The sequence below is a fragment of the Balaenoptera physalus genome (genome assembly GCF_965194825.1).
Source record: "Balaenoptera physalus genome assembly, chromosome: 10".
NCBI classification, from domain to species: Eukaryota; Metazoa; Chordata; class Mammalia; order Artiodactyla; family Balaenopteridae; genus Balaenoptera; species Balaenoptera physalus.
In genome coordinates this window covers 105,993,796-106,013,398 of record NC_138889.1, presented here as the reverse complement: position 1 = coordinate 106,013,398, position 19,603 = coordinate 105,993,796, and the positions used below count along the sequence as shown (strand labels likewise).

The window sequence follows — 19,603 nt, the reverse complement described above, 5'->3', positions numbered from 1 at the left end:
TTAGGGCGATGCCTCTGGTTGCGGGGAGAGGGGGCACCAGTGAGGAGGCAGCAGAATGGAGTGAGAACAACGTGGAGCGGGACCTCCGGGCTGTTCCCTCCAGCTTCCCTTCACCCCAGGGCCAGGTTCGGGGTCTCCCCTCCCTCTCCTCAGGAGCTGTGTAGATTGTCACTTCAAATGAGGAGGGAACAGGACAAGAACCCAGCCACCGAGGGGAGGGTCAGCAGGGCCAGGTAATCTATCCACCTCTGCCTGAGCCTCGGTTTGAGCCTGTATGAGGCTCTGCCACCTACCAGCTGGGTGGCTTTGGACACGTTACTTAGCCTCTCTGAGCCTCAGTTTCCCCATCTGTAAAATGGGAATAATAGTGGATTGTGCTAAGGCTCCAAAGAAGCGAAGCGTTTAAAGTGCCAGGCTTTAGATGGTGCCCAGGGAGTGGTTCAGACCCAGGAGGGCCACCCCCGGGCAGGGCCAGTTCTATCCAGATGGGGTGATGACGGGTCATCAGGAGAGCGGGGTCAGGGTCTGGCCAGGTAGGTCCCAGCCTGTCTAGATGTGGCCCAGGATTCCCGGGGAAGGTCCTCATAAGCCACCCTGTGGGGTCAGCCTCACCTCCCATCTTCTCCAAGTAGAAGAAAGAGGCCCAGAGAAGATAAAGTGCTTTCTGGGGCCATAATGGAGACCAGGCCTCCTCAAGTCCAACATGCCCGGGTCCTCACACCCTTCCTATCCTGTGGGTGGCTGGGGCAGGGTCTTGGATCCCAGACCTCCCTTTTCAGCCCTGGGGAAGTCAGGAGGCCAACTGATTTGATAGGGAACAACCCCTTTGGCCCGAGTGGCATCTCCTTGACCGAGTAGGAGACTCCCAGGTGGAAAGGGTATGCTCAGGATCCCAAAATGAGGTCAGAGATCACTGGGGCAACCAGAGCCTTCCCCACCCCAAACTCCAAGAGCTTGGAACTTGGAGATTTGATAATCTGCTTGCTGCGAGTAAAGCGCTGAGCCCAAGAACCCCAGGCAGCAGCTCAGGGGCCCACAGGGCTGATTAATGGTGTCTGGCTCCTGGGAAAAAGGGGGTCTATCTGGACACGCTGGAAAGGTGTGGGCTGTCCCTCGAGGAGAGCCTGGTTCAGTGATGGGAGAAGGGCTACAATGGAGGGAACGCAGAGAAGGAGGCTGAGGGCACAGAGGGGGATTGCTTGTCCACCCTGTATTTACTGTGTGACCTTGGACCAGAAACTCAACCTCTCTGAGCTTGCTTCCTCCTCTATAGCATAAAGACAAGTCCTCCCTCCCAAGGTTGCTCTGAGAGTCACATGGGATCCAGGGTAGGGGGACCCACTAGGGCTCAGCACAGAAAGCTGTGGTCACAAACCTCAGAGGTAAGAGGGCAGGGGTCAGGAAAGTTCTCCCAGAGCTGGGGCCTTGAAGGATGCATAGGAATTCAGGAGGTAGAAAGGGTGAGGGAACCTCCCTCATAAGCCTTACCCCCCTGCTAGAGAGAGGAAAGAACCCCACAGACAGGCTTCAGAGGGCTTGGGGAAGCCCTTCCTTTCTCTGTGCCTCAGTTTCCCCATCATAAAAGGAGACCATTGCCCTGAGCCAGCCTCATGTCTAGCTGTGACATTCTAGATGACTTTTCCCTAGGGGCAGGCAGGACTGGAGTGAGGAGGGTGTATCCCCCCAACATCCCTCTGACCGGCTAGGCTGACAGGTCACCCGTGGTGCAGACAGCTGGGGATGCGGTTGGCAAGATGCCTCCCCGCTCCCTCGTGCCTGGGCCTCCACGGCACCCCCAGTGGCCAGGGCCCCAGCCTCCCTCCCCTGCACTCTTGGTCCAGCCAGGCCTCCAGCTGCACAGCCCGGAGTCCCAGCTGTGACTCTGGCCCCTGCAAGGCTCCTGGGGCTGTGGGGCCTCCCCGCCCTGAGCCCAGCCGGACGCCGGCTTCTCCGCGGGAAGCTGCACTGTTTACCCTGCAGAGGCCCAGCTTTTACTCCCCGAGGAGTGCATTTAGGAGGCGAGAACCCACGCGCACACGCCCACTCCCACACCATCTGACGCGCCAGACCACACAGGCTCCCGGCCCAGCTGCAGATGTGCCGCCCCAGCGCCGTCTACGGGCTGCGCCTCCTGAACTGGGGCCGGAGCTGGGCGGCCTCGGGACAGCAGGAAACTGGCACTAACTTTGAATTAATAAGTTAACAAGTGCCACATATGACCTCAGTCAGTCCTTCCCTAAACCTCCCAGCTTCATTCTGTCCATCTTACGGATGCCCAAACTGAGGCTCTGGGCGGCTAAGTAATCTGTCCAGAGCAGAAGCTGGAAAGTGGCAAGTGGGGTTCAAAGGCACACCTGTGGGACCTGGAGTCTGGTGTTGGCTGCCTCAGAAAGGAGGGAGGATGGGCACAGGGCAGCAGGGATCTACAGAGACCACAGGACAACGGCCAGGGGACAGCACGTTGGTCACAACCGGACACCCTGTGCACAGCATCAGGCAGCCCTGGGGGTCTGGTGCCCCATGGCCCTCAGGACCTTGCAGTGGAGGGGGGGGTGTCTCTGGCCCCCTCCCCTGCATATGGCCCAGCATCCTCTGAGCCGTCAGCATCCTCTGGCCTGCCAGCTCCACCTCTAGCTGACCACGGGTGGGGCTCTACACCTCCCTGGGCCACAGGACCCCTCATAAAATGGGGCAGTTGGAGCAGATCAGGGGTCTTCACTTTCAGAGGGCTCACCTTGAGAATCTGATCGTGTTCCTGGAATATGAACCTTTCCCCCAGACATTCAAGTTTACAAGGGATTCTTAGGGTTCACAGACTCCCAAAAGGCCAGGTGAGGGACCCCGGGGCCACACGTGGGATGAAGCTGCAACAGGAAGCAAGGGAGAAAGAAATCCCAGATTCCGCCGGGAGCAGTTACCTCTTCCTGTGCTCCTAGTGCTTTAGAAATCCGAACCATTTCATCCTGAGAACAACCCTATAACCAGGGTGGGTGGTGCTCTTTATTTTCCCCATCTTATGGTTGTGGAGACTAAGGCCCAGAAAGGTGAAGCAACGTGTCCAGGGCCACACAGCGGGAAGCGGCACAGCTGTTATTTTAACCCAGCAGTCTGGGCATTTAACCACTGGGCTTCATTTGCGTGGCGGGTTCAGAGTGTGTGCTTTATCATTATGCTTCATGACTTACAGAGATGCCACATGTATTTTTTGTATTTATCTGATGTTATGTCATTATTTTAATTAAAAACAAAAGAGCTGGATCAGCTGACCTCCTAATTTTAGCTCCTGGGATTCCTGCACTTTTGGCTTCCAAAGCCTCCTCCCGATGCAGCCCCCAAAAGGCGACTGTCCTAGGCCCGCCTCCCCGGGGCCCAGCCCAGCGATGGGGGCAGGATCAGCCTCTCCATCCCAGGGCAGCGTGAGGTTGATGTGAGGCCCTGCGCCCCATCCCTGCCCCACCGAGGCCCCCGCCGCCGCTCCGCCTGTCCCCTCCTCTGGCTGCCAGTGGCGGGGCAGGGCCACGCGGGTTATGAGTTCAGCAGTCGATTCAGGCTCGCATCATCTTGTCTGCCGGGAGGATTTAGTGCGCTGTTGGTCAATAGTGCACTTGTTTTGTTATCGACCTGCCGGCACAACGCAGGAGGCGGCTCGTCCCCCTCGGCTGCTCAGGCCTCTCCAGGCTGCGGAGCCTGGAGCTGGAAGCACCACTGGGCAGGTTGGGGGGCTCCTTGTGACCCCCTCCCAGGCCTCCTGCCACTCCCAGCCCCTGTGCACAGCCTGGCCTGGTGAGTCCTGACTCAGGGTCCCTCACAGGCCCAGTCTCCTGCCTCACCTGATGCTGGGGCCTCCTGCTTGACAAAGGGCCCTGGTCTCGTGCAGACCCCACAACCACTTCACAGATGGGGAAGCTGAGGCCCAGAGAGGTGCAATGGCACAAGCTGTACCTGGAGGAGCAGGAGTTTCCAGGAACAGGTCCCCTGGTCTAAGGAAGGCCCCAGGTTGGTCCCAGCCCAGTCCAGGGGCAGGGGCCACCTGGCAAGCTGGCAAAGGGACTCTGTCCTTGGCCTCAGCCCGGCCCCGGATGTACCAGGTTACAAGGAAAGGTAGACACTGGGTCTCTGTCCATGACCTTCACTCACGCATTCATTCAACACATATTGTCAGATTGCTGCTCTGTGCCGGGCCCCAGGAATGCCGGGCCCCCCGCACAGCCCCGCACTGGGCAGAAATTGAGGGCTGGTGCTAACGGGGGGCTCAGGAGAGCTGGAAGGCTGCTTTCAGCTGGGGGCACCACGGGAGCCTCGGAGGAGGAGTCTTTTGAGGGGCCTCCAAGGGATGAGTACAATTTTGACGAGGGCAGAGAGGCACCCCAGTTGGAGGGCTCAGCAGAGCAAAGACCTGGTGTCCCACACGGGAGCACGGGGAGAACAGAGAGATGAGTATGTCCAGCACGGGAAATGTGAAAGTTTGATGAACTGTATGCACTGCTCCTTGGGAGCAATGAATAAAGACAGCCCCTCCTCAGTTTACTTAACCAACCCCCGGAGGATGCGGACCCCCGAGCATCCCCTTCCCCGATAGTGTCCCAGACGGGCCCCCGGCCTCACTCCTCCTTCCTTCTCTCCCCGCTTCCAAAATGAGAAAGAGCAAAAAAACTATTATTGTTCACGCCTCATCTCCCACCAAAGTTATTAAATTTCATTCCACGAACAAATAAATCCATTTTTATTGCAGCGGGAGGAGCGGGCAGCGGTTTGCTGTTTTACGTTTTTATTTTTCAAAGTCCTGTTAAATCTGCCCCGATCAGCTGGGCGGCCCCATGGCCCCAGCACGCCCGGGTTAGTTACGGTGTTTCCTTCTCCACCACTGTGGCAGCAGCCCTTCCCCCGAGTGGCAGGCGGGGCTGGATCCCGCTGGACCTGCCCCTGGCTCTCAGGTGACCCTCCAGTCACCTGCAAGGAGTGTGGGGAAGCTTCCCGACAGCCTCTTGTTTATCTGGCATTTTATAGTTTTCCAGACACTTCCCGCACATTTCCTCCCGAGGCCCAGCCCTGCCATTTCCCAGGAGAGGAAACTCAAGCTCAGAAAGGCTCTGGGGCTTGCCCAAGGCCGGGAGAATCCTAACCCTTAGTTGCAGCTCTGCGGGCCTGGCCTGGCCTCCTTGGAGGGGACGCGCTGGGCTCTGATCACGGGTCCCGGTCACCTCACTTGGTTCAGCAGGAATTCAGTTCCCACCCCCGTCGCCCACCAGCTGCGTGGCCCTGAGCACACGACCTGGCATCTCGGGCCCTCAGCTGCCACATCTGTAGAAGGGATATCATAATAGCATCTCTTCCTAAGGCCGCCATGAAGACTGAGATGCAGGGAGCACTTAGCACAGAGCTTGGTACCTGCCAACACCTCTCATCACCACCCTCCCCCAGCCCCCCCGCTTCCAACAGGTCTGCTGGATCCCCTGCTCTGCTCCCCTGCAGAGGGACACGGATCTGGCGCCCGGGGGTCGGGGAAGCACATGCCTTCATAGCTGAGGTCTGAGATGGACGCCCAAGATAAATCGTCATCATGGCTATTTTTTCTCCCGAAACCACTTGCTAAAGACTTAATGACTGTCAATAAGTAGCCTGTTGCGTCCGCAGCACTGCCCGCTCGCAGAGGTTTCCCGGTGAAGCATTTAGGTGACACGGCTGCCCAGGCCAGGCTCGGGAGTGTCACTGCGCCCCCTCCCATGTGAACACGCCGCTCTGCACGTGTCCCTGCAGGGAGGGGACTGCCTCCCCCTGCCCAGGATGGGGTCCAGCCATTGCAGGGCAGAGCCAGCAGCCCTGCCCCCCCAACTGGCCCCACATCTAGGAGGACTGCTGGGCGGGGAGAGCCCCCCACCCCCCCTCCCAGGCTTCCAGTGGCCGGGCTGACCCGAGAACCATCCCCTCCTCGAGCTGGCCCGGGAGGCCACCCGCCCCACCAGGCGCAGACAGCTTACAGGCTGCACCTCAGCCAGGCCTGGCAGCGCTTTTCCCCTCCCGGTTCAGAGCTGTCTCGGGTGTCAGATGGGCTGTGATTCCAGGTGAAGACATCCCCCGTGCCCCCCTCAACACACACACACACACACACACACACCCCAGTGCCTTCCCGCTCTCCCTCCCTCCACCTCTCTCCACCACCCTGCCATCAAAAGCTGGGGGCGGGGGTCGCCCGCATTCTCACGCTCCCCCCCACCTCCCTTCTCCTAGGCTCATCTCCTGCCCCATCCTTCCTCACCCCTCCCTGCCGCTGTTCCCCGGGGATTCCCTCTTCTTTTCCCTCCCAGACTGATTAGCTCGTGGCACTATCAAGAAAGGCAGCTCCAGATACTGTTCCCAATGCTGCCTGTCGGCACCTGGGGCCGCTCCAGCCTGGGAAAAGGGCGTGGTTACGTGGGTGCCTATCTCCCGCCAAGTCCCCTACAGTGCTGACAACCTCCAGCTAAGCCCAGAGGCTGACCCTGGCCAGGCTGGGAGGGCTGCTTGGGAGCATAGGCCCACAGTGGGGGTGGGCGTGCCCACAGGGCTGCAGCCGGGACCTGAGCACCAGGCTGGCAGCCAGCCCAGCCCCAGCTTCTCTGCCCTCAGCTGGGAGAGAAACAGAGACACAGAGAAGTGAAGTCAGGACCCTGCATGCTGGCTGGAAGAGATGGAGGCAAAAGCCCCTCGGCGTGTGGAGCCCTTCCCATTTCTGCCTGTGCCTCCCTGGCCTCAGTTTACTTGTCAATCAAATGGAAATGCTGGCCTTGCCAGCTTTGTGGGTTGCTCTAAGATTCACTCAGCAGTAAATATGTGCGACAGTGGTAACAGCCATCATCATCCTAGGACCTCATGCTTATGGGAGGCTCCACTCTGCACCAGGCCTTAACATGCCCAATCTCCCTTCTTTCTTTTTTTTAAATTATTTTTGGCTGTGTTGGGTCTTCGTTGCTGCACGCAGGCTTTCTCTAGTTGTGGCGAGCGGGGGCTACTCTTCATTGCGGTGCGCGGGCTTCTCATTGCGGTGGCTTCTCTTGTTGCAGAGCACGGGCTCTAGGCACGAGGGCTTCAGTAGTTGTGGCATGCGGGCTTCAGTAGTTGTGGCTCACGGGCTTAGTTGCTCTGCGGCATGTGGGATCTTCCCGGACCAGGGCTTGAACCTGTGTCCCCTACATTGGCAGGTGGATTCTTAACCACTGTGCCACCAGGGAAGCCCCTCCCTTATTTCTTGATGCCAGCTGGCAACACAGGTGTGGTGGGCACCTCCATTTTATAACAGCTGGGGCACGCCAAAAGCCGGGCCAGAGGCAGGGAGCAAGCCAGCCAGGGTCCCTGCCAGGGCTGGTAGGTGTGAAGTGTCCCCCAGGGTGGAAGGGTGGGCCAGGCGGGTGCTGGGTGTGGTTGGAGCCACCTCGCCCCCAGCTCCCCAATGCCTGGTACAGAAGGGGTTTCTGGCACTGCCCAGAGGTGCCATGTCACCTGAACAGAAGGCAGAGCCCTTGCCAACGCTCCCCTCACATGACTCCTGCCAATTCAAACGCTGTATCTCAATGCCATTAATTTATATTTTGATTCGACTTTCTTAATTTTACTTTAACTTCGCATGACTCTGGTTTGAGAATCGTTTTAATGTATTTATCTGTGAGGCAACTTGTTAAATAACCCCCAGGACTCGGTGGTTTTCCGTTCTGAGCTTTTATTGCAAGGATGTTTTAAATTAAATTAGTTGTCAGGGTCCCTGAGTGCATTGTAACGGGGATGAGTTCACTGCCAGCCCACTGAAAGTCAAGTGAACGTCGGCTAAATGGACGGGAGCAGGAAGTGCGCCGCTCAGCTCCTCCCGGACCCCCTTGGTGCCCATTTTGGGAGCGCGGGACTGGCAAGCCACCTGCAGGCTGGAAGGCCAACAGCTCTGGAGCCAGCCCCGATTCCCAAGCGGGGCCATGCCTGCCAGGCCCCTGAGGGCCGACTGAGTCCGACGGCTCCGATGCCGCAGGCTGGGGCAGCTCCTTGCCTGGGCTCCCTGCTCTGGGGACACCAGGTGTTGTGTGTGCAGGAGCCACAGGCCCGTCTGTGCCGTCACCCCTGAGGGCAGCAGGGAGCCAGAGCCTGGTCTCCGCTTTGGGTCCGTGAGTCCCAGGGAGAACTGCTGGGGATTTGGGGTGGGGGGGTTGAGGTCTGTCCTCCCGCGTTCTGTAATCTGAACCGGCGTCTGTGCAGGCTGACACCTGGGCTGGGGGCATGATTTGTGAGCCGAAAGGCACAGGTATTCAATCTATATTTCATTTTCACATCAGTAGCTGCTATTTGCCTGATAATGCACTCCCCCTCATGGCTCTCCCGGGGGAGACTGAAGCAGCAGGGGGAGGCCAAGTGTCCTGTCTGCAACGCTGCTGTGCCGATCGGGCTTGGTGCCCCGAGCAAGGCTCTCCCCTCCCACCTCCTGGAGCTACATGTTCCTACGGGTGGGCATGCTGGCCTCCTACCCCCGCCGTCCTGCCCGCCTGACCCCCAGCAGCCCTCAACCAAGCCAGTCCCTGCTTGTGAGGAAACGAGACACTTCCATTCTGCCCTTTAAACCTCACATACCCTGGGGAGCTGCCAGCCCCTGGCAAATGGACCGGGACACTGGTCAGTGAGAGTCACTGGAAACCTCACTGGTCTCCCCAGGGTCCGCCCAGCCCGGAGGAGGAGGGCCGGGACGCTGGTGATGCTTTGGCACCTCCTCCGCAGCACCTGGCAGGGGCCTGACACAGCAGGTGTTCGGTACAGACCCGTCCTGTGCACGGGGACAGCAGGGCACCCTGGTTATCAGTGTGGGCGCTGCCGCTGGATGCCTGGGTCCAAATCCGGGCTCTGCTGCTTTCCAGCTGTGTGATCTTAGGCCATTTGCTTTCCGGGCAAGCAGCCCTGCTGTACGACAGGTGCTCAGAGGAGCACTGTGAGGATGAAGTGGGTCAAAGTGCCCAGGAGCACCTGGAAGCAGGAAGCCTCACCGTGTGCCCACCCTGGAGGCAGATATCTCCTCAGGAGAGTAACTCTTTTTTTTTTTTTTTAATTGATTTTTATTTTATTTTTGGCTGTGTTGGGTCTTCGTTTCTGTGCGAGGGCTTTCTCCAGTTGCGGCAAGTGGGGGCCACTCTTCATCGCGGTGCGCGGGCCTCTCACTATCACGGCCTCTCTTGTTGCGGAGCACAGGCTCCCGACGCGCAGGCTCAGTAGTTGTGGCTCACAGGCCTAGTTGCTCCGCGGCATGTGGGATCTTCCCAGACCAGGGCTCGAACCCGTGTCCCCTGCATTGGCAGGCAGATTCTCAACCACTGCGCCACCAGGGAAGCCCGAGAGTAACTCTTTAAATACACCTTTATAGCCACTTGGCAAGCTCCGATTCATCGATCAAGGCCCACCCCCCCCCCCAGAGGTCGCCTCCTTTGGGAAGCCTTCCTGAGGCAGGGTGAGTTGTGTTCTCGCAGTGCTGGGGTGAACCTTGCTGCGTCCTCTCCAACCCGGCTGGCTGTGCACCGAGGGATGGTGGACTCTCTGTTTTTCATCTTTTAAACCTTCTCTATCTCAGGACAAGCACACACCCTGCCACATTCACCGCAGCCCCTGTGAATGTTCAGTTTTGGAGGGGAGGAAGGAGAGAGGGAGGGAAATCCTAAAAGGCAGATCTGACCGTGTCAGGCCCTGGGTTGCAGCCCTCCAAGGCCCCAGCCACCTCTGAACAAAGCTCAGCCTCCTGCCCCGGCCTGCCGCCATCCTGCCCTGGCCTGCCGCCCTCTGCCTCACCTCTCACGCTTCAGGCTGCCCCCACTCTTGACCTCTGTGCCATCACTCCTCAGCCTCTCCTACCCTGGCCCTTCTCCTGAAATGCCATCCTGCACCCCTTTCCTTGGCCACCACCGTACCTCCAGACACATGTCCAGCCCATTTTTCCTCTGGAAAGCCTTTCCGAGGCCCCCAAGTCAGGGTCAGATGCCTGTCCCAGTTTCCTTCATCACAGCTCATGTCCCCAGCACCATCACTGCCCCATGTCTGGCCTGTCCCCCATACTAGACTGTGCTGGGGTGCTGGGGACAGGACCTGAGTGTCTCAGTGACCATGGTGTCCCTCCTGCCTGGCTGGTGTGTCCTAGGTGGGACCTGGAAGCACTTGGTGAATGAATGAATGAATGAATGAACAAATGATTGATTAAGGTCTTTGTGAAACTCTGGGCTCCTGGCCACTGAGTGCCCGAGGTGTTGTCTGACAGCCCCCTCTCTGCCAACCTTCACTGGGCAGTGGGTGCCAGGCAGTGGGAGGCAGGGGAGAGGGGAGGGGAGAGCTGAGAGAGCTCTGTACTGTTTAATGTCTGGCCAGAGGCCCTACCCTCTGCACCCTGCTGCTCTGTCGCTGTCAGGACACGCTCTGGGTTTTAATAGGGCTGGAGAGGAGGAAGCACAGCCAGCAGGCAGGTCTCAGGCGAGGACCGGGTGTCAGGCACACACACACCCGGCCCCATGTGCCCAGCCAGGGCAGGGCCTGAGGGCCCTGGCTCTTTGGCCAAGAGAAAACAGAGACTGCTTGTTCCAGTGCCAGGTCCTGAAGAGTCAGGACCCCGGGGCCCCAGCGCCAGTGCGGACATTGATCAGCCTCCCAGACCTCACGTCCCCCTCCCTGTGGAGCCAGAGCCATTGGACGGGTCTACCCCCGAACAAGCAGGCCCTCCCTGGGTGAGACAGCCACCCCCAGCACCCGAAGGGCTGCACATGGAGCTGGGAATGTCGCTTGCTTGCTTTCTGTCCTCAAACCTGGGCTGTGCAGTTTGGGATACTTCCCCCCCTTGCTGATGTTTATTCATGGAAACCCAGCCTGCATCTGTCCTCAGATGGCAAGAGAGAAGATGCAGGACAGAGAGGGAGAGACGGGGGGGACTCGTAGAGATTGAGGGGCTCGGAGACAAGGAGACCTCAGGTATGTGTGGGTGTCCCTGTTCAAAGCCAGATAACCTGCAAAGATCCACCAAAGATGCGCTCTCTCCTCGCAGCTGCCTGACAACAAGAGGAGCCGTCACTCAGATGCGATTCGTCACCTCTTCGTCTATCGCTGGTTCCTTTTCAAACCTCTCCACAGCTCTCTAGGGAGGGCCCAGCCCGTCCCCTGCCCTCTGCCACCCTTTCTGGGGCCGGGGAGGAAGTGGGAGGCTTTGTCTGTGCTAATTGCATTGTTAGACTGAGGGTGCTTGCGCTTGGCTGTCTAATTTGGGGCCTTTATTAAACATGATTGCTGGCTGACAGGCGGGCGAGAACCAGCCGAGCTGCTGCCCGTGTAGGGAGAGCCCGGTTTCAGCACACACTGAGGCCTGTCCCAGCTACCCGCCACTTCCCGCCCCCTCCAGCACACACACCCAGGTAACCCAAACCTCACTCCTCTCAAGGTGGTTTTATTCCCATATGAGCTTCAGCGAGCAGAGGGGGAAGGAGCTGCTAGGAGGGTTGCTGGGCAGTAATGGGGGCTTCTTGGGGCCCTGAGACTGCCCTCCCCCCACCCCCTGACGAACTCCTGTTCATCCTTCAAGAAAAGCACAATGTCACTTCCCCCGGAAGTCTTCCTCCTCTCCTTCCTTCATTCCCTGGGCTTCCGTGACAGCTGGTATACATATGGGCTGTGTTTTTAGTTGACGCACGAGTGGCACTTCCGATGAACAGGCAATCTTCTAGGTGTTTTATAACTGTTAACTCCTGCAGCCAGTAATAACCCTAGGAGGAGCGCATTAGTATCACTCTCCACACTGCTCAGATGAGGAAACTGAGGCACAGAGAGGTTAAGCGATCAGTCTGAGGGCACACAGAGCTCGAGTTCACCCTGCTCCTGTGTCTGTGCCCTTGACCACTCTACAGTGGCCTTTTCACTGACCACATTGCTCCCTGAAAGGCTTCATTCGAATGGAGACTGCAGTACAGCAACTGAGCCCTCACACCGCCTTAATCCCCTCATAGCCGGGAGGTGCGGCAGGAGCCCTGTCCCCTAGCAGCGGTGGTGTCCCTGTCCCAGCATATGTCAGTCTCATCAAATGTCAGTTTGTCAGTGTGGCTCCACCCCCAGTGCCTGGAACAGTGCCTGCACAGGGCGGGTGTTCAGTAAATGCTGACCGAGTTGTTACATAACCTCACACTCACCCGAGTTTGGGTGCCAGAGTGCAGGAGGAGGCTGGGCTGAACTGGGCTGAAATCTGTGACATTTCCTTTGGCCTCGGCCTCGTATGTGGTGGGATGTGCCCCCTCCACATCCAGAATGCCCAGGTGGTCCCAGGGTATGGGCAGAGGACTTAGCAGATATAAGACCAGGATTTGGGAAGACCTCTGCATAAGCCCAGCCCGAGTCAGCCCACAAACTCAGGGCTCCCTCTGGGAGGCAGCCAAGGCTCATTACTTGTTCATTGGTTCACACACCTCATGCTGATTGAGCACCTACTGTGTGCCAGGCACCGTGCGAGGTGCAGGGGGCTGCTCAAAGCAGCAAAGGGGAGGTGCAGCCCTCACAGTGTGGCGGGATCAGGCACTTGTGTAGAAAGACAACTGTCTGCCCAGCCAGAGGACTGAAGAGGAGGGACCCCTGTCTAGGGAAGTTCGAGAAGGCTTCATGGAAGAGGGGGCATTTGAGCAAGGCCAGGTGGACATCCAGGCAGAGAAGGGGCCAAGGCATGCCAGGCAGAGGCTTGGACAAAGTCTCAGAGGCATGAACAAGGCCATATTTGTTTGGAAAATTAACCAACAGAAGGAATGGAAATGTGGGGGCGGGGGGTTGGAGCGGGTGGCCAAGTATAAGAGTGTCTCATTTACTCCTTTGAAAAGTAAAGTTAGAACTTGACATTCCACCGAGGGATGCTCTCAAAAGTGCCCTAGCTGCCTAAATTGGGGCCAGAGGGAGGTGTTTTAAAATGCAGATTCGGGACCCCACCCACAGATAATCCACTCCTGCAAGTTAGGGGTGGCACCCAGGACCATGCATTTTGAACAAGGCCCTGGCTACGGGGTCAGAGGCAGGTGACTTAGAAAGCCTGCGCCGGCACAAGGAGGGACCCGAGGCTCCGGAGGCTGGACTGGGGTCCGAGCAGGCGGGGCCTACCTACTCCTCTCCCCTAGCAGAGGGTCCTCACCTCCAGCTGGGGGCGGGACGGAGGCATAGCGTGAAGGAAGGGCGGACAGTGGCAAAGTCAGCGCGCGGCGCATCCATCTGCCCTGACAGCCAGCAATTACACCGCGTGATCGCCAGATTACTCCAAATGCATTTATTACAGGGGTTAGAAGCGGGGGACTTATTTACTGGCAAATCCATACTCATTACAAGACTCAGCCTAGCCTAGACTGAAAACAGCTCAACTGAAACAAATAATTACCAAAGTCCTTCCAGCGCGAGGCTCTCAGGTGGTTGGGGAGGGAGGTGGAGGAACGCCGGGCACTTTCCATGAAGAAAAGGCAGGAACAGGCCGCCGGTTGAGGATGCCCCACCGCCCGCCCAACGCGATGCGATGCGCATGCCCGCCCAGGTTATGAATATGCAAATAGGCCCCGCAGAGGTAGGGTGGGGCTGACTCGCTTGGCTCAGAGGGCTCGGCCCACTGCCCACACCGACCGAGGCCGAGAGAGGCGTGGGGAAGGGGAGCGATGTGGGGCCTGCAGGGTTCCCAGGCAGGGTCTTCGAGAGGCAGCGCAAGTCCTGCATTTTCCAAGGAAAGAAACACTGGGCCCGGCACAGAGCACAAGCCCCCAAGTTGTTGAATGAAGGAAAGGATGAAGTATAGCCCAGACAGTCTTTGCCGGGATCTAACAGGCCTGAGGACCCACTCTCGGTCCTCAGGCTGGGGGGGCGTGGAGGGGCCACCTCCCAGGGTATCGCCGGGCTGGAGTCTTCTCCAGGTACCCCTTCACAGGCTCACACAGCTGACAGACACTGGGCATCCCTGGGGGCGTAGACTTGGGGGGGCAGCACACTGGGCTCTCAGGCTCCAAATGCCTTCTGCACCCACTTGGGACTCTGGGGTTTCAGAAAAAAAATCAATCCAAGGATTTTTTAAAGACTGACAGAGCTCGCCTGGACTCCTGCTCCCATTAGACAGATGAGAAAGTTGAGGCCCAGACGGGGCAGGGCCGGCCACAGTCTGCCTGCGCAGGGATGGAGCGCTCCCCACCGCTCTGCGCTCTTGGGCCTCCTGGGTGGTGGTGGCGACAATCAGTGCCTGCGTGGGGAGCTGTCAGGCCAACTGAAATGTGGGTCCGGCCTCTCTGCCCGCTGGGCAGATGCTGGCACCGCCACCCGCGCCTTAAATATTCATTCACTTGACAGAACACTAATTAAACAAAGTAAGGTGCATTATTACTTGATTAAATTTTTTATTGGCAGCTTAATTGGTCTGTTAGTTGCCCCTTAGGGAGTTGGTCACCCGCTTCCCCCTACCCACGCCGTGTGGGAGGGGGCCCCTAGCCATCCCTGCGCCTCCCGCGCTGCCCAGCCCTTCCCTGCCTGTGGGGCCACCTGGGCGCCGCCCCCCCACCCCCCCAGAGCCCCAGTGCCAGTCTGGGCGCCAGGGGTCTCGAGCCCCGCCCCAGGGCCAGTGGGAGAGGCAACCAATCAGCGCCTAGGGGCGGGCCTCTCGCCGTCAAGCTCGGTTCCACCTAAAAATGCGCTTCTGAAACACCTTGGCGAGGGAATGGACCCCAACTTGGAGGGGAAGGCCTCGGTTTGATCCGCCTGGAGTGGCTGGGTGATCCACCCCTCTCTGGGCCTGGGCTTCGGTTTCCGTATCTGTGCCACCGCAGGGCTGCCCCCATAGGCCCTCTACCCAGGTACAGACACCTGCGTGCCCACTGCCTCTGTGCTACCTGTTCCCCCAATCAGAGTGGGGTTCCCCCAGTCAGGTATGGCCTGGGGGACCCAGAGCCCGCACGGTCCAGCCGTGGAAGGCCCTGGGAATGCCCCCGCGGAACAGGTCCAGCCTCCCACCACCCCTACAAGTAGCCCGCTCTGCGGCACCCCTCTTGGGTGCTCACCAACTCCCAAGTCCGTGGCTGGACACGCCCACCCTGAGAGGAGCTGGAACCTGCACGTTCCCTCTTCACAGCCCACACGTCCTGTGTGCTTCTTCCATCCCCCTGGGGTGGTGGGAGTCTGGAGCCAACCTTTGCCCCTTTCAGACAGGCTGCCCCTTCCTCCTCTCTTCCCCCAAGTCTATCCTCTGGGGAGTCGCAGCAGAGGAGAAGGGCCAGGGGCTGTCTCGTTGCTTCAACACTAGCCAAGCCCCTGTGTGAGCCTCAGTTTACCCCAGTGCAAAATAGGTGCCCATCCTCATCCTACGGGCATGGTTTGAGTGTGGGGCGCTGAAGCAGGAGCTCGCCCTCTCCACTCTGAGCTCTCATCTCACCCGCTGCAAGGGCACTGCCTCCATCACCCCGCTTTACAGATAAGGCAATGGGTGCCGAGGGGCTCAGTGACATGTCCAGGGTCTTCTGGAGGGCCCAGGAGAGAGAGGAAGCAGGCAGAGTGGAGGTAGCAAGGCCAGGGAACGCTACGGGAAAACCAGAGGTGGGCGAAGCTCTGTCTGTCCTGTTCACATGCCCACTCGCCAGCTCCTCAGCCCATTCAGCAAACAGTGAACCCGCTCTGGGGGTGCGGGCAGGAAAGAAATGGGGCCTTCCCAGGACGGCCTGGGTCTGTGTGTCACACCCCTACCTCCAGCCGTGCCCAGTACGACCCCCCCATCGCTGGTTCTGCTCACCCCACCGCTGCCCTCTCCATACCCTCCTGCTCTCCAGAGAGGATCCAGGCCTGGCCGATGACAGAAGAATCATCTGGCAGCCTCAGAAGCCGCCGCTGGCGAGCAGGAGGTGAGGTAATTGGGATCGCCGGCTGTGGGAGCAGGAAATGAACGGCCGCAGGCCGCGTGGAGCGGGAAGCTGTTCAGTGTCATCAGCCTTATCTGGGAACAGGCTGCCCAATTACAGGGCCAGGCCTGCTACTCCCGACAGCTGCCGGCTCCGCTGCCGCCCCCTCCCCAGTGTCCTCACAGCACCTCTGGGCCTGGGGCATCTGCTGCCCCTTCCAGAAAGCACCAGGCAGCTGCCCAGAGAGAGGCCTGCCCTGATACTCCCCTGTCCAGGTGCGCAGCTCACGTGACCCCCCAGCCAGGCCTGGCGTACAGGGGAGCGGCTGCCAGCTCCCACCCCCCAGGCCCTCCTCACTTACAGGTGATGGTCCAGGCCGAGCCCTGCCCTGGGCTGCCTCTTCTCCTACAGATCAGGAGTATTCAGGCCAGGAGCTGAGATGAGAAGCGAGGAGCACACAGTTGGGCTGGCAGGAGTCCCCAGCTGCCCCATCTCAGGGTTCCCTCGGGGAGAAGGAGCAGGTCACCCTTCTCAGATGCCTCGCCCCCTCTACCAGGCACCGAACGAGAGGATTCATCATTCCACGGGTGGGCAGCGCTCAGAAACGCAGCACCACTGGGAGCTCTGATAGTCTGTCATGTATTAGGAGAACTGGACTGTAAAGGGTTTGCTATTGTACATAACGCACTCGATATTAGCAGATCACGCTGTGGCTCACAGATCAGGGAGGGGATGGCTGTCCCAGGAGGGCTGAGCCGAGGGTGACACTGGGCCGCCCTTCCAGACCGGCGGTGGGGAGGCGCCTGGCAGTGCTGTGTGCGCAGCCACGGCCCAGGAGTGGCCTGGGGGAACAAGAACGGCTTTGGGATTGGACCCACCTGAGTTCAAATCCTGTGACTTCACCAATTCATGCCTCCATTTCCGCATCTGTAAAGTGGGGGCGCTGCTGCCTGCTCCCAGGGTGGTTTCTGAGAACTCAGTGGGCTCGTGGACAGAACGCTTGGCGCAGTGCTGAGCACAGAGTAAGTGCCCAACAAGTGACCGTCCCCTCCCCCTCCTCCCACAAGAGCGCCAGTGTCCCCCGCCTGTCAGACCCTCCTTTCTGGGAAATTCTCCGTCAGACCTGCAGACAGAAAGGAGGACCCTGCATGAGGGACACGTTTCTGCAGCCCCCTCTCCTAATCTGGCCCCTGGGGTGATGGGTGCTGGTGCGGGGCTGCCCTCCCCACCATACACACTTATGTGCCCTCTGGGGCCCACAGAGTCGTGCAAGAGTCCCCTTCCTGTTTGAAGACGCCCTTTTCTAGGCAGAGAGGAGCCAGATGGCCTCAGGATCTCCGCCCCTCTGCCTCTCTCTCTTCGTCTAAAAAGGGGCCATGATGGCCTGTTGGGCCTTGGAGAGCGCTCACTCCATGCCCGGCATCCTTGCTAGCTGGGAGCTTCCCCAGGGCTGGGACTGGGTCTGTCTGGCTTCTCTCTGTCCTGGAGCTGGCACTGAGCCTGGCACCAAGTGGTCACTTCCCACGAGGTACTGAGTCCACCTCGGCAGGTGAAACTGCTTATCAAGCAGGAGCTGTGCACGAACAGGGCAGACAAGGGTCCTGCCACCTCTCTGGCCTGAGCACAGGGACCCCACCTGCTCTCAGTCCGCAGGTGGGGGGACTGGGAGGAACCGCAGTAGGCTGCCCCCTCCCCTAAACCCGGCCTCCGGCCAGCTCACCTCAGAGACCTGGTCCCTGCCCTTTCACCCAGCCTTATAAACTAGCAGCTAACCGAGGCCAAGAGTGGTGTAGGGGCCACCCAGGGCCACTAGATGGGCATACTGAGATCCCTGTTTAGGGGTAACCAGTGTGGTGCAGACTGGCCTGCAGGGAGAGGCCTGGTGGCCAGGGTGGCCTAGGGGGGCTTCTTGGGGGAGGTAGCACGGGAGCAGAGGCCAAAAGGAAGGCCAGGGAAGGCCTTGAGCTGGGCAGGGATGCGGGGGTGGAAAGGAGGACTCACTGTCCTTGTGGTAGTGAGTCTGGAAGGTAGACCAGCCCCGAGCCTGGCGCCTTGAGTCTGAAGAGCATAGACGTGATTTATAAGACAGACTGGGAGCCTTCCCAGGGTGGGTGGGACAGGCCCCTCCCCCAGTGCCTCAGACCCCTGACTTCAGCCCGAGGTTCATACCGTCCCAGCCCCAAATCATGGAGACCCCAGGATTGGCCTGGCAACCCTACTGCGTTCTCAGCTGTCCCCAGTGAGCGCCACTAGTGGGCAGAGCCCCCGGGGTCCCCTCTGTCCCACAACCTGTTGGCCACGCTTCTTCATCACAACCAGCCCTGCCTGCTGCCCCCAGACTCAGGACCCACCACCCAGGCCCCATCCCTCTGGGCCATGAGGGCTGGCGGCCCACCTGGCCCCCGGCTGTCACTTACAGATGGAGGTCTGGGTTCTGTCTCCCCGTCCGTCTGTCCACTCTCTCGTACAGCCTCCTGTTCCCGCAGCTGCTCCCCCTTCCTCACCACCCTCCTCTCTGCAGACAGCTTGGTTGGGCTGCGAGCATGAATTTCCACTAGGAGGGAGGGCCTGTTCCTTCTGTTACTGAAGCTGAGCCTGGGGAGGGAGCAGGAAGCAGTTGGGTGGATGGGTGGGGCTGGGGAGGGGGAGTGGGTTTCCCCAGGGGCCCTGCAGACCAGGGCTGAGGTGTGGCTCCCTCGGCCCCTCCTGTGGCTCGCCTGCCACAGCTCCTACGAAGCCAAACAGGCAACGACATCCAGGCCCGGATGGCCCGGGGGCTGAGAGGCAAGCGGGCTGTGGTCCCACCTGCCTTGGCTCCATACTGGGGGCTCAGAGCAGACTCCTGAGCGCCCTTTCCCCTCCCTCCTCTACCCTTCCCCACAGGGAGAACACGCTGTCCTCCCATTTTGTGGGCGGGAGGCCCGAGACCCTGAGGACTGACACTGTCTCCTGGGGCCCCCCTGCTCACAGAGCTCCCCAAGTGCCTGGCCCATGTGGCTCTCGGCGGGGGCCAGCGTGGCCTCTGTCCCCACTCTGCTGTGCCCTGCGTGCTCCAGCAGCCCCTAAGGGACGAGATCACACCCAGTCACAAGCCAGGCCTGGTGCTAAGAACTGTACCCGGACCAGGGCTCCCTGTACGGAGGGGGCACCGAGGCAGTGCAGAGCGGCAAGGAATAGACCTGGCACTCCACCCACGGCCCACCCTCCATCCATCCGTGGATATTTACTGCTTGTCTAACGTGCCAGGCCCTGGGGAACGGGAGAGAGCTGAGGTTCCTGCCTCTGCAGCGCTCACTGCCTGGTGGGGACAGACAATGGAGAGGAGTTATGCTATAGACAGAAAGTGTCACGTTGTACCCTGTGCTGGGAAAGGACACAGGTGAGATGCTCCCCAGCTCCTCCTAGACCCTATGGTGGGGAGCCATGTGGGATGGGGACAGGCAGACCCTGAGCTGCCTGCTCCCACCTCCAGCTCTGGCTTTGCCTCCCCTCCCCACCCCCAGGGGGCTGTACAGAGCCCCTGTTCCCCGTGGTTCCTGCTAATGAAGGGCAACTCCACCCACCCAGAAACTGGGCTGCTTCCAGCTGGTATTTAAAGAGGTGTCTCTGAGTGTGATGATGGCGTTCGTTCCCATTCCTGTCTTGTGCCCACCCCACAGTGTCCCTCTCACGGTAAATTGGAGACAGAGCTACTGGCTGCCCCTCGCCCCTGCTCTGGCACCAGAGGAGTGCCTCATCCAGGCTGG

At 59.6% G+C, this 19,603-nt stretch overlaps 2 protein-coding genes across 9 annotated transcripts in view; one reads left to right on the top strand and one right to left on the bottom strand.

The window, feature by feature from the left end:
* MACROD1 (mono-ADP ribosylhydrolase 1) overlaps positions 1 to 19,603 on the top strand; it is a 153,589-nt gene that overhangs the window by 79,802 nt on the left and 54,184 nt on the right. The window lies entirely within an intron of this gene.
* FLRT1 (fibronectin leucine rich transmembrane protein 1) overlaps positions 1 to 19,603 on the bottom strand; it is an 84,578-nt gene that overhangs the window by 46,398 nt on the left and 18,577 nt on the right. The window contains exons 1-2 of one of the 5 annotated variants that reach the window (XM_082409573.1): positions 18,275 to 19,365; positions 16,736 to 16,980 (exon numbers count right to left, since the gene is read on the bottom strand). The exons of 3 other annotated variants lie outside the window; for them this stretch is intronic. The gene's annotated coding sequence lies outside the window, so the exon portion shown is untranslated. Of the gene's footprint in view, positions 1 to 16,735; positions 16,981 to 18,274; positions 19,366 to 19,603 lie in introns of those variants that run through there. One more of the 5 variants, XM_082409575.1, reaches the window with a different exon arrangement.